We start from the raw sequence: 13,186 nt of genomic DNA, 5'->3' as shown, positions 1-13,186 counted from the left end.
TTTAACAAGATTCCCAAGGGATGCACTGCTCTAGAGAAATCGTGCCGAAGCATATATCACATATACGGCAATATGCACCATTTACTATAAATAACTTCCCTTTTATTTTTATCTTCTATAGTTAGTTAGGTCACTATATGACTTTTAAGATTTAGGTCTATTAAGGGACGCATTATCTACTAATTCATTTTAGGATAATAAAGGGAACACTAAAAATATTTATTATAAAACAGGGAGTCACTGAGTTGAAAACTCCTGAATAAGAAACTACCCATTGCCAGCGCTGTTTGGAGTTTTGTTTTCCTACATTATCCTTACCTCTGGAAAAAGAGTTGAAGTGCAGCTGACTACAAGACAGACAAAGGTGAATTTTCCTCAACTATGATTTTTGTGCCCCAAATTGTCCTCATTGAGGCAATGTGATTCTACGTCACTAAAATGTGGCATCTAATGCAATTCGCCACTCACAGACAGAAACATTTGAAAACACACAATCCCCCTGAGACCCAGACATCAACCACTTTAAGACAAAATAAATGCTCCATAGACACTTCCTTCCAACAGTCTGATTACTCGATAAACCCTTCCACCCACTGCTTCTCACGAGGAAGTACGCCTTCACTTTGATCACAGAAAGTTTTGTTTTGAACTGAAGTAAAGATGAGATTGGATTTCCCCAGGATACAACAAAATGGACCTGGGTTCCAGTTTCCCAACTGCCAAATTGTCCTATCAGCAGATCCAATGCATTTCATCTTCAAATTCACACTCAGCACCTTCTCTCCTCACTCTTCTTTTCCCTCTTTGCTCCCTTATTTCAGTTAATGACCACCCCTCCCCAGCCCCCAAAAAACCATGCCAATCTCCTAATTCTAAAACAACTAAAAAAATCATTGCTAATTAACTATGCACCAGGCCATGGTGACACCAAGACAAGAGAGACATAGTCCCCTTGGTGGAGAAGCTCACAGACAAGGAAGCCTCATAGTCTAGTCACATCATCTGGAATATTTAAATTCATCCTTGGATCCTCCCTCACTCGCTTCCCTCACTGAATCAGTTGTCAAGACCTGTTGATTTTATTTTTGTGATATCTCTTCCATTTGTTTACATTATCTAACAAACTTAATTAGCTGCAGCCTCACTAACTAGAAGCTCAATTAACTGAAATCTTTATCATTCGACTTATGGGAAAAGAGGTTTTCACAAGCAAACAAACTAAAGACAGGCATGTGGGATACCTGCCATATTTTTATTTTTACCTGCTAGGCATACATTTCTGCTTCTTTGGGCCACAGCACCTTCATTTTCTTCTGGGGGTCCATATCCCATTTTCCTTCCCTGGCTCAGGGCATGGGGGTTCAATGGGGTTGATCCTACCACTCGGTGTAAGCGATGACATACGATCCAGCTCTGCCTATCACAGGGTTGGGAGCGGGTGCGAAGAAGGGAGTCACAGGACCCAAACCAGGCCAACGAGATTTAAATCTGCGACTCAAATGGCAAAGTAAGTTCAATGTCCCCTGCAAATGGTAAGTGAGTAGACATCCTGCAGTCCATGCGCTCACACAGGCAAAGCTCTTTGAGAATCAAATGGTTAGACAGGAAGAGAAAATCCAGCAGACGGGGTGAGGATGAAGCCTGATGACACGCTCTTAGTTGATAAACCCCTCTCCTGATACCTTCACACTATCTTTTGCTAATGCCAGTTGGACTAAGCTTTCTGACACTTACAACAAAAAATACAGATGCTTTGAATTGTTTTTTTTTTAAATTCTTGAGTTTAGTAAAAAACTTACAGTCAGATCTATAAAACTTTAACCATTATAATGGTCTATGTTAAAAATTGATATTTGGAATGATGTCTATGAAATACCAAGATATAATACTATGATATCCTGAAGGGCAAAAGACAAAATTCTGATAAATATACCCCACTTAGCAAAGCAGCAAAATATGTGAACTAATTTTAGACTGTCCAGAGAGATCATTCTCAGAGTGTTTCTCAGGACACTAGTCCCTTAAGAAAAAAAGAGTTTTGGGGGCAAATGGATATGAAAGTCTGCATAGTATATTCCCCACTTGGAAAATCACAAGGTATATTAGCATATTAAGAGGTCTGTGAAGTTCTGTATTTAAGACACTTGTTTTCCAGCATTCTCTGACCACATAAGTTTCTTTTATTATTATAATTTTATTTATTCATTTCTAGCAAAACCCAGTAACATTACACCAGGGAAACACTGCACTCAAGAGCCCACCAGCTCCAGCTGAAGCACACCCTTATGTTTGTTCTCCCAGTTTGCTGCTGTATTGATAAAAATGTAACAACCTTGATTTTTAAAATCTAACAGAATTTAAATCCCACTATCACAGCATTTCCCAAGACGATACTCTTCCAGAAGTTATGCTGTCAGCATCACCTTACATTTCTCAATTTTGTTTTTGAGACTACTGTGGTTACGTGTACTTATAAGTGAGCAAAAAGAAAAAGGTTTGGGTAACTGGACCGAAACCATCCCAGAAAAGAGGTGCCTAAACCAATTCCAATCTAATTAGTTTCTCATAGAAGCTAAAAATCTGCTTTATACAACCAAATAGCTATTATTAAATCAAAGTGCTGCATTTGAGCACAGAATAAAATTCAGGTTGTAGCTAATCACTCCAGTGTCAAAATTGAAATCTTCTGTATTTGTGATTTAATTACATGACTCTAACACCATTGGAGCTGAATCAAGCAGACAAGTATAGGCAAATGAGATTTTTTTTTTTTAAACGTGACCTGAACATTCCTAAATGAGACATACTAACTTAAGGACAGGGAAACATGGAACTCCAGGAATAAGGTGAATGTTAGAACATGCAATACAAATGCATGTTTTAAGTGTTGTTGTTTTTTTGAGGAAGATCAGCCCTGAGCTAACATCTACTGCCAATCCCCCTGTTTTTGCTGAGGAAGACTGGCCCTGAGCTAACATCCATGCCCATCTTCCTCTACTTTATATGTGGGATGCCTGCCACAGCATAGCTTGCCAAGTGGTGCCATGTCGACACCTGGGATCCGAACTGGCGAACCCCGGGCTGCCAAAGTGGAACATGTGAACTTAACCACTGTACCATGGGCCAGCCCCCATTTTAAGTGTTTCAATGGTCAACAAAGTATGGTATCATTTATTCATACCTGTATGCATACTCATTCATTTAACATATATTTATTGATGGCCTACTCTGAGCTAAGTGCTATACTAGATGATGTGGATAGAGTTGTGAGCAAAATCAGACTTCTTCCCTTCCCTCATGGGGGCTGAAGTGTGCCCCCAGCCCCAATCCTGCCAAATTTATATGTTGAAGTCCTAACCCCCAGTATCTCAGAATGTGCCCATATTTGGAGATAGGGTCTTCAAAGGGGTAACTATGTTAAAATGAGGTCATCAGTATGGGCCCAAATCCAATATGACTGATGTCCTTCTAAGAAGAGGAAATTAGAACACAGACACGCGCAGAGGCAAGACCATGTGAAGACACAGAAAAAACATGGCCATCTAAAAACCAAGTAATGCAGCCTCAGAAGAAACCAACCCTGTTGACACCTTGATCTTGGACTTCCAGCCTCTAGGATTGTGAGAAAATAAATTTCTGTGGTTTAAGCCACTCAGTCTGTGATGCTTTGTTACGTCAGCTCTAGCAAACTAATACACTCATACAGCTTAAACTCTATTTGGAGAGACAGTCCTTGATCAAGTAATCACACAAAGAAAACCAGACCTGTAGCTCTGACTTGGTGCACTGAGATCCAAGAAGAGGTGCTGTAACAGAGGACAGTGATCTGGTAGGGGAGATGAAGGAGGTCATCTCGGCGAAAGTGACACGAACTGAAATGGGAAGGAGAGGAGTCACCAAAGTGATAAGGGATGGGATGTGCATTCTAGGCGGAGGAACGGCTATGCACAAAGGACCTGTGGAAAAGAAGATGAGGGACCAAAGGTAAGCACTGTAGTTGGGGAGCAGAAAGCAAGGAGGTGTGGTAGGAGATACATGGCTGACAAGACAATCAGAGGCCAAGCTGTAGTGTTTAAGACAAGGAAGGAGGTATTATTAAGACCATATTCCAAGGGTCTGAGAACTTGGGTGGAAAAAATTACATTCTTATTTTCACTAACCTTTAATTAAAAGTCAGCACCTCCTTCAATTGTGAATGTAGGCTACAAACTGTGATAGTACTATATCAATATCGGCAATGTCTTCAGCAATAGAAATTAGAAATATTTTCATACCATGTTACGGTTCTTACAGACACCTTGAAATTCATTTGTGTCCATCACTACTTTGAAATTAGGGAGTTGTTATGCCTGGCTCTAGATCTAGTTATTTAATGCATTTAAAGAAGCTCATACATTATTTCCATGATCCATATACTACAAAGTTATTAAAAATATTTTGCTAACAGTATTTAAATATAATTATTTCCTTTGTAATATAATGTTATTTTATTCAGTTAAAAATAGTATTCTGAGATGGTTTCCATAGGTTTTACCAGATTGCCAGAAGGGTCCAGGCACAAAAAGTTTAGAAACGCTTAAGAACCTCATTTTGTCTTTATTGTAACATTAATTATCAGCTGTATCACTTGGGCAAGTTTTTTAACATCTCTGAGCCTCGGTTCCCTCATCTGTAAAATGGGGATTTATAACACTGTCTGTGCAATACAGAGGATCAAATGAGTTAATACTCATACAATTCTTATAACAGTGCCAGGATTTAGTAATGCTTAATGAAGGGCAGATATTGTTTTTATTATTGATAAGAATCCATTGTGGTGTTTTAAGTAGAGGGAGTAACACGATGGTCAGATTTATACTTTGAAAGAGCATTCTGGCTCCAATGTAGAGAATGCCTGAAAGGGGTCAGAGAGGAGACCAAAATAGGAGAGGACTAGAGCAGTGCTGCATTTGAAGACTTTTCTAATCTAATATGAAACTTTTTAGTAGAGGACACCATTCTTTAAATCAGATCTTAAGTAGAAACCAGTACATAAGTCAGATAAAATCAGAGCCACTCTGAGTAAGTTGGGTGTGGGAGCCCGTCACATCAGCTCAGCATTTCTCTTATTTTCTGGAAAGTCAAGTCCAATACATTTATAAGAAACTCCTGTATCTACAATTTCATTCATTCATTCATTCATTCATTCATTCATTCACAACGTGAGGAAGACTGGCCCTGAACTAACATCATTGCCAATCTTCCTCTGTCTACTTGAGGAAGACTGTCCCCGAGCTAACATCTATGGCAATCTTCCTTTATTTTGTATGTGGGACGCCACCACAGCATGGCTTGATGAGCAGTGTGTAGGGCAGTACCCAGGATCCAAACCTTGTGAACCCCGAGTTGCCGAAGTGGAGCATGCGAACTTAAGCGCTACACCACCAGGCTGGCCCTACAATGACCATAATTTGAAAACTGTTCATAGTTATCTTCTAATAGGACATGCTGAAACTGCCAAAACTGTTAAGTAATCCCAGGTTCTTATAAACTGTAGGATCAGCTATTTCTCAGTTTGCCTGCATGTTAAGTTTCAGTAGAGATTCATTCATTTATTCAAAAGTATGTGTTGAGTGCTACTCTGTGCCAGGCACTATTCTAGACACTGGGATACAGTTGCACTTACAGCATTAAGTGAAAAATCTGAGGGCAGGTAAGATAGAAAATAAACAAAATAAGAGAAACATATAGGTAGATGATATATATGTTTATATATCTTCATGATATAGATTAACATCCACATGGCCATGAAATTGTAAATGATGACAAGCATATCTTACTTCTTGGCAACATGGCCTAATATTAATGACAGTCTAGACCAGTGCCCTGAATTTCATGCACCTGATACTCTTCTCTTCTGTCATAACACTCACTGCTTTTTATTTCCTCAATGCACATCCCTATTTGCTTATCCTATCTTTATTTTAGATGCCCTCCAACAGTGATATCTAATCTTTATTTCTTCTATTTTCCCTCTTCTCCTAATATTTTTTGTGTGCTTGGTATTCTTTGGACAAACTCCACCTCTCTTTTCAACTTCCTGGCCAAGCAATGAGCTCAGCATCTCCTGCTGAAGTGGCATAGCAGATAGCTCCACCTTCAATCCAGCTGCAGTGTTCTTTTTGGAAGACCATCCGATGGGTCATCATTTCCCCAAACTCTGATCCCCAGCCTAGAGGATGAAAATCTTATTTAAATTACTAGGTACAAGGGGATCACGTGGGAAAGGAAGTACGCTCTATGAAAGGAGGGACTCCATCTGTGTTGTTCACTGTTGCATGCCCAGGATTCAAAAGGGCATTTGGTAAAAGTGGTACTCAAGGTTGAAGAGAAGGATAGATGGAAAAACAGACAAATGGACAGACGGAAGGATGGATGGATGGAAGGATGGCTGGATGGAAGGATGGCTGGATGGCTGGATTGGTGGGTGGATGGACTGTTGGATGGATGGAAGGAAGGAAAAAATGGAAGAAGAGGGAAGTAGGAAGGAACATTCTGAGAAAAACCAGATATTGAGGGAAAAGTAGAACACAGAAAATGAAGTTTATTATTTGAGAGGAGGAATAAAAGCCTACTGTGGCTTTGACTTACCCTACGTAGTTGTTTTTTGTTTTTTAAGATTTTATTTTTTTCCTTTTTCTCCCCAAAGCCCCCCGGTACATAGTTGTATATTCTTCGTTATGGGTCCTTCTAGTTGTGGCATGTGGGACGCTGCCTCAGTGTGGTTTGATGAGCAGTGCCATGTCCACGCCCAGGATTCGAACCGACGAAACACTGGGCCGCCAGCAGCCATATCTAGTTTTATATAACCCACATAAACTCTATGAGATTACTTGAGAGAATGAGATCCATATAACCCTATGATACCCAAGTACCATCATCAAGATCATCTTCACACCATCCCCATTTTATAGACATGGGCGCTGAGACTCTAAAATGTTAAGAGACTTTCCTAAGATCAGGCAACCTTTAAATACAGAGTGAAGACTTGGAGCTTTGTCTTCACTGACCCACACTACTAGGTTCCAAGGCACCTGGAGCACAAAAAATAACACAAATTAGCCATGTTTTCAAGAAAGCCAAGTGAAATTCTGAAAACACTGAAAATGAGAAGTGGAGGGAATGCCCATAAACATAATTTCCTGGAGGATCTTTTTTCAACTCATTTGAAATGTCTACTTCCCTATCACCAAAGGGGAATCAAGTGAGTCTTCCTGGAGGGACCAAAGAAGGCCTGATCCAACAGGACTAGCAAATGCTCATATTCATTGAATGGGATGCCCATATTCAGAGCACTTACAGGAGGAAAATAATGGGTAAAAAAAAATAAAACGAGACTTTTTTTATCAGCAGAAAAACAATAAAGATGAAAATTAGTTCCGTGAAATGGAGCCAGATAACTAAACAAACAGAAAAGAAGAGGCATTAAAGATCTGACATCCTATACTCTATAATATCTTCAAATTTCCTTTTTTTTTAAAGTTAAATCTAAAGAGTAGCAACTGTAATTACTTCCTTTATATAAACACTTACTGTGTGCCATGTATTGACCTAAGCAGTGTGTCCTTAAGTGACTCACTGAACCTTTCCACGGCTTGGTTTCCTTAATGGGAATGTGGGGAACTACTGTCTATGTCACCAGGCTATCATGAGGATTAACTGAAATGGTGTACATAAAGTGCTTTGGAAAATGCCTGGTAGGTAGTAAGTGCTCAAAACATGAACTGTTCTCATCATCGCTACCCTAGTTCATCCTCTCAGCAACCCAATATGGTGGATTCAATCAACTCCACTTTACAGAAGAGTAAACCAAAGCTTGGTGAGCCATCCTCAGGGGCTGGGGAGAAAAAGGGCTCACCGTAAAGTCCTTTAGTCAAGACCATTGCTGACAACATTGACAATTGACTCTGGCTAACCTTCTGCTCTTGCCCAACCACACCTGGAAACTTTTATGCTGCAAATAGCAGGTGCCCTGAGACATTTCTTTTGTACACAAGGATGCTTGTGCTCAAGGGGAAATTCAGTAAATTAGATGGGCATTTATTACAAAAAAAAATTATGAAGAGGGAAGAAGATCCTCAAACTAATAAGCTTCTTAATACATAAATGCCATGTGAAATCCATTCTCATATATTCCCCCAGACAATACTCTTCAATGTAAGTATCTGGTAAGATGAAAAAAAGAGGATAAGAGACAACTACATTAGAGAAAGGAAGATGAAATGGAAATGAGTGCAGGAGAAGAGAGGTATCTTGGGTGGGGGAGTGTTAAAAGAAAGCCCAGAACTGAGTCAGGCATCACTTCCATCAAATGATGCAGGGACTTGCCAGGCATGTCACAGGGAGAGTGCTGCAGAGCTCACACTCTGCATGGACCATAAGGATACTTGTGAACTAAGAGAAAACAGGAAAAGCGCCCCAGACACACTCCCCTTCAGTTCATCCTGCTGCGAGTACCTTGTACCTACTGTTCCCCTGCTTCAAACACCCTTCCCTTGTTATTTAAATGATCGACTCTTCATTTCTCAGGTCTCAATCATGTCATGTTTCTTCACAGCACTTATAATCTGAAATTATCAAGTTTATTCCCTCATGAACTTTTTATTGTCTGCCTCACAACCTCACAATGCTCTATACTGTTGATGAATGAATGAATCTGCAGCAGATGCCTAGACCTCTTCTAAGGATAGATAAGGCATTGGAAAGCCATTTGATATATGAACTGTTGGGACAGATATAAAGAGATCTCATTTCATGTGCAGACTCCAAGAGCTCAGTTCTAGCTGCACGCTGTGTGGGGAAGTCATCCCAATCAATATCCCACCACTGGGAAAGGGCTCTGTGATTGATTTGTGATATCTGCCATGAGTGTGGCAACAAGTACATCAGTGTTTTACTCCTCCTACATCACCTAGGATGCTTTCTGTGTTTCCACTTTCTACAAGCAGCTAGACTGCTTCTCCTTCCAAAGCTAAGGCAGATTCCATCACTGCACTTCTCAAATCCCTCCAATGACACTCCTTCTCAGTCAGAATAAAATCCAATGGCCATTCATCATCTATCTCCTCTCTCACCCAATGGGTTCCAACTGCACTGGCCTCCTTGCTGTTCTTCAAACACAGCAAGGACACTTCTGCCTCCCTGTCGTGGAAGCATTTTTCTCCATCAGAAACACCCTCCTCCCCCAAATATCCACGGGCACAGACCCCTTACTTCCTACAGGTTCAACTATCACATTATCCAGGCAGACTCCTTTGCTTGCCTGATATAAAATAGCCCTCCCTCACAATCACGTTCTATAATTTCACCACTTTCTATAATTTCATCCATTTTGTTATTCTTTATGACATTTTCTACTTGACACGGATTTATTTATTGTCTGTTTCCTCCCTCCACCCCTGCCTGAGCCCTATCCAATACGTAACCCCCATTAAGAAAGGAATTTATGCTCTTTATTCACGGAGTATCCCCAACACTTAGAATAATACTTGGTACATAAGGAGTCCCCAGTAAATATCTGTTGAATGAATGAATAAATGAATTTCTACTGATAATTAGAATGACTAAAGCCTATTCTCATCTAAAGAACAGCTTATCTACCAATTAAAACATGTCTATATAAGCCTCATCTTACTATCCTCCTGCCAAATACTATAAGCCCAATTTCTCAATTTGAAGCAACTGTGGTGAAAAGCCAACTAGAAATACACATTTGGAATCTCAGCAAAAAGCAATGTATCTCATAATGAAACACATGTAGTAAAAAAACAAGACAGGGACAAGCTCTTCCGTGTAACCCCTTATAAATTTCCCCTAAAGCAGTGGTTCTCATAATGTGGTCCCTGGACTCAGCATCAGAACCCCTGGGTACTTGTTAGAAATGCAGATTCTTGGGCCCTACCCCAGACACTTTGAATCAAAAACTTTGAAGGCAGGGACCCAGAAATCTGTGTTTTTACAAGCCCTGCAAAGGATTCTGATGCAACTCAAGTTTGAGGATTACTGCCCTGAAGGAAGAGGTGAGATTTTAGAAATTTATTTTAACTAGGCACAATTTTACTTATTTGGCTTGTAAATGAAAAACACGATTCCTCATAAGGTAAGTGAGCTAGCCCTTAAATAATAAACAGCACATTTTATCCTATCATCTTAATGGAACTGTCATTTTGGCTGGCAGTTGTACACAAATAGATCTAATGTTTTAAATATTTTTTTAAACCAAGGTTTGCATTCCACAGCCGCCCTCGATCTACTTATCAATAAACCCGAACCACCACATCTAATTTCATCCTAATGTTGTGATCGTTTCCGGTAGCAGTTCTGATAATTAGCAGGAATCAGAAAATTAAAAAATTACTCTAAAACGTCATATAAGAAATCCTCGAAGGATAGAAAACGTGACTATCTAACAGGTCCATGTCCAGAAATTTCACAAAATGTCTTTACCCGAAGCTGTTTCTTTAATTGCTTCTAATGAAGGCAATGCATGTGTTAATTAAATATTAAGTGCAAATGTGAGTTGTTAGAAGATGCAGCACACCTCTCAAGATCACCACTGTGCTCTCCTCACTCCCCAACCCCAGAGAACATGGAGGGTGGGGTCCCCCAATCACTTCATCAAGACCCCAATCACTTAATCAACAGCCTCTTCTTAACGCACTGGAACCACCATCAAGGCGCTCATTACCAAATTTTGGAGACAAAAATTATGCCCACAATACAGCTCGAGGACGGTTGACATAAACAAGTTAGCAATACTAATTGCTGGCCCTGTGCTAAGCACTATTTACGTACCTACATGCTGTTTAATTTTCATAACAGTTCTATGAAGTTTATACTTCTCCCCAGTTACAAATGAAGAAACGGAGGTCCCAATAGACAAAGTAACTTATCTAAAATTGCACAATTCATAAGAATAAAGCCTGAACTTGAAGTAGCTTTCAACACACGACTCACTTTTTATTTTTATTTTTTTATCACATATATGGCTCCCTTGAGCTTCTGAGACAGGCCCCAAATAAAGGCACTTTTACTCTAAGACTGAGAAAGATGTCACTAGCAAGGGCTTGAATACAAACTTCGTTTGCCAAGAAATGGTCTCTGGTGAGCCCAGGTTTTTTCCCCTTTTTTCTTTATTGATGCTCTGAATCACAGCTGTAAATTTCTAACAAGAAGATATATGAATCACAGTCAATATGAGCAAAAGAATAAAAGAGAGGGGAGAATATTAAGAAATGGCTGCACTGGTAGCTCTGATAAAATTTTAATTTGAACATTTTCTGAAACCAGATTTCAGTTTATCAAGCGCTATGCAAATTATATGCAAATCCCACACAATGCCTGCATATATTCCCCATGCATGCCTGTCATTTTTTTGCCCTCCCAAGGATGTGGCCCTTGGGAAATCCGAGTAGAAACAACGGAGCTCTGATCGCCCTCTTGGCTCAGTGCTCTAGATGGAACATTTGCTGCAGTGGAGATGACAAATCTGAGGGAGGTTTCTGATCGGTATTCGGTACATATGTTCACGAGCGAGCCCACTGCTCTCCTACAATAGCAGCATTAAATCCAAATGTCAAGAAGAATTTGTATACAAATATTTTTTAAGTTTCAGTTTCAAAGGGCTCAGCCCAGTTACAGGCAGACTTTCACCACCCTGCTTCTTTAAAAATCAACACACGCATGAGACAAACCACTTCTTGGGCGTACTCATCAGGCAAAAAGCGTTTTCACAGTTGAACTCAATGCCTTTGCAATGAGAACTACAATGGAAACCAAGGAAAGTCCAATGCCACCATAGCCTTTCAGGTGACTGTTGTAATTTATCATAGGGCAATCTGCAGGGGACCCCAGGAGACATCTCACACATGGCACGCTCCTCCCACTCGCTAGAATTACCAAGGCCTCTCCTGTTCGGCCTTTCATTGGTCTTTAACGGTTCTTGATTCTCCTACGTCTTCCGCTTTGCATCCTTCAGGGCTTAACTTAAATGTCCCCTCCTCTAAGAGGCCTTCCATAGCTAAGGAGAACTACTCAATTATTTTCTATCAGAGTACTTCAACCACCTGTAATTATTTTATTTATTTTATCTATATATCTCTTCCAGATCTGAACTCCTTGAAGGCAGGGACTTTGTCTGTCTTGGCAACCAGGCTATCTCTAAAGCTTTGGTCTTTAATGCATGCTTGTCAAATAAAGGAATAAATTAGCTGCTCCCTGTTTTTTTTAAACTTCCATTCCTAAAAGCTGGGGCTTAACATATGGAGGTGAAAAACTTTCTTCCTTAGATCTCTGAGATGCAGGGCTGCCCCCCCCCCCCCCCGCTAAGAATGATGGAAGGTACTTGCCTTCATCAAATACTTTCAAGCAGAATCTGGAGCAGGGACACTGAGAGGAGGGGTCCAGGAGAGACAGCCCACCCTCCAAGTTCAGGAGCTCCACGCTGCATTTGACAATCTGCCTCATTCAGCTTCAAGGCATGATGTGCTTCTCCCTACTGTTTCCGCAGAGGGTGGCTGGCATTCAGTCTTTGCTGCTGTATGTGCTGCACGACTACTGAACCAGAAGATGAGCAAATCTGACAGCTGCTCCAATGCTGAGTGAGTTTAACTAGAGTAATGCACACCAGCAGGGCATTCACTCATCCCAAGAGTGGGGTATAAGTGAGGACTCATGACTGTTGAGTCAATTATCTATTCAAATGCTAGCAAGACTGCCCTGGACAACTTTTCTCACTGATTAAAATAAAGACCCAATGAAAACTTATCTAAGAAAATTTAAATACACTCCTGGTGCCCTTTCTCATTTCATTAGATGCACTGCCCTTAGGCGATTCTATCCAAACCCAAGGCTTCAATTACTATCTCTATGCTGATGAGTCTTCCAGGCTGGACCTTCCTCCTGAGCTCCTCCCATATAGCCAACTGCACTTGGACAGTGCTACCTGGATATCTTGCAGGTATCTCAAACTCAAAATATGCAAAAGTTGCCTAAGGTCATAGTAATAGAAAGTGGCGGGTTAATTTCAGGTTTAGATGATACCAAAGATTATACACAGTCTTTCCCCCTTGTTGATGGAGATGCCTGTAGGAGAGTGGGACAGAGGGTGTGACTGTACTGATTTGCTTGGGTAAATGAACCTCAGGGA

The 13,186-nt window shown here is 40.4% G+C and overlaps 1 protein-coding gene across 40 annotated transcripts in view; it reads right to left on the bottom strand.

The window, feature by feature from the left end:
• MAGI1 (membrane associated guanylate kinase, WW and PDZ domain containing 1) overlaps window positions 1–13,186 on the bottom strand; it is a 597,869-nt gene that overhangs the window by 298,223 nt on the left and 286,460 nt on the right. The gene's annotated exons all lie outside the window — the stretch shown is intronic.

This window comes from Equus przewalskii, chromosome 15 (assembly GCF_037783145.1).
Source record: "Equus przewalskii isolate Varuska chromosome 15, EquPr2, whole genome shotgun sequence".
NCBI lineage: Eukaryota > Metazoa > Chordata > Mammalia > Perissodactyla > Equidae > Equus > Equus przewalskii.
Note: the sequence above shows the minus strand (reverse complement) of the source record. Positions and strands in the feature narration are given on the sequence as shown.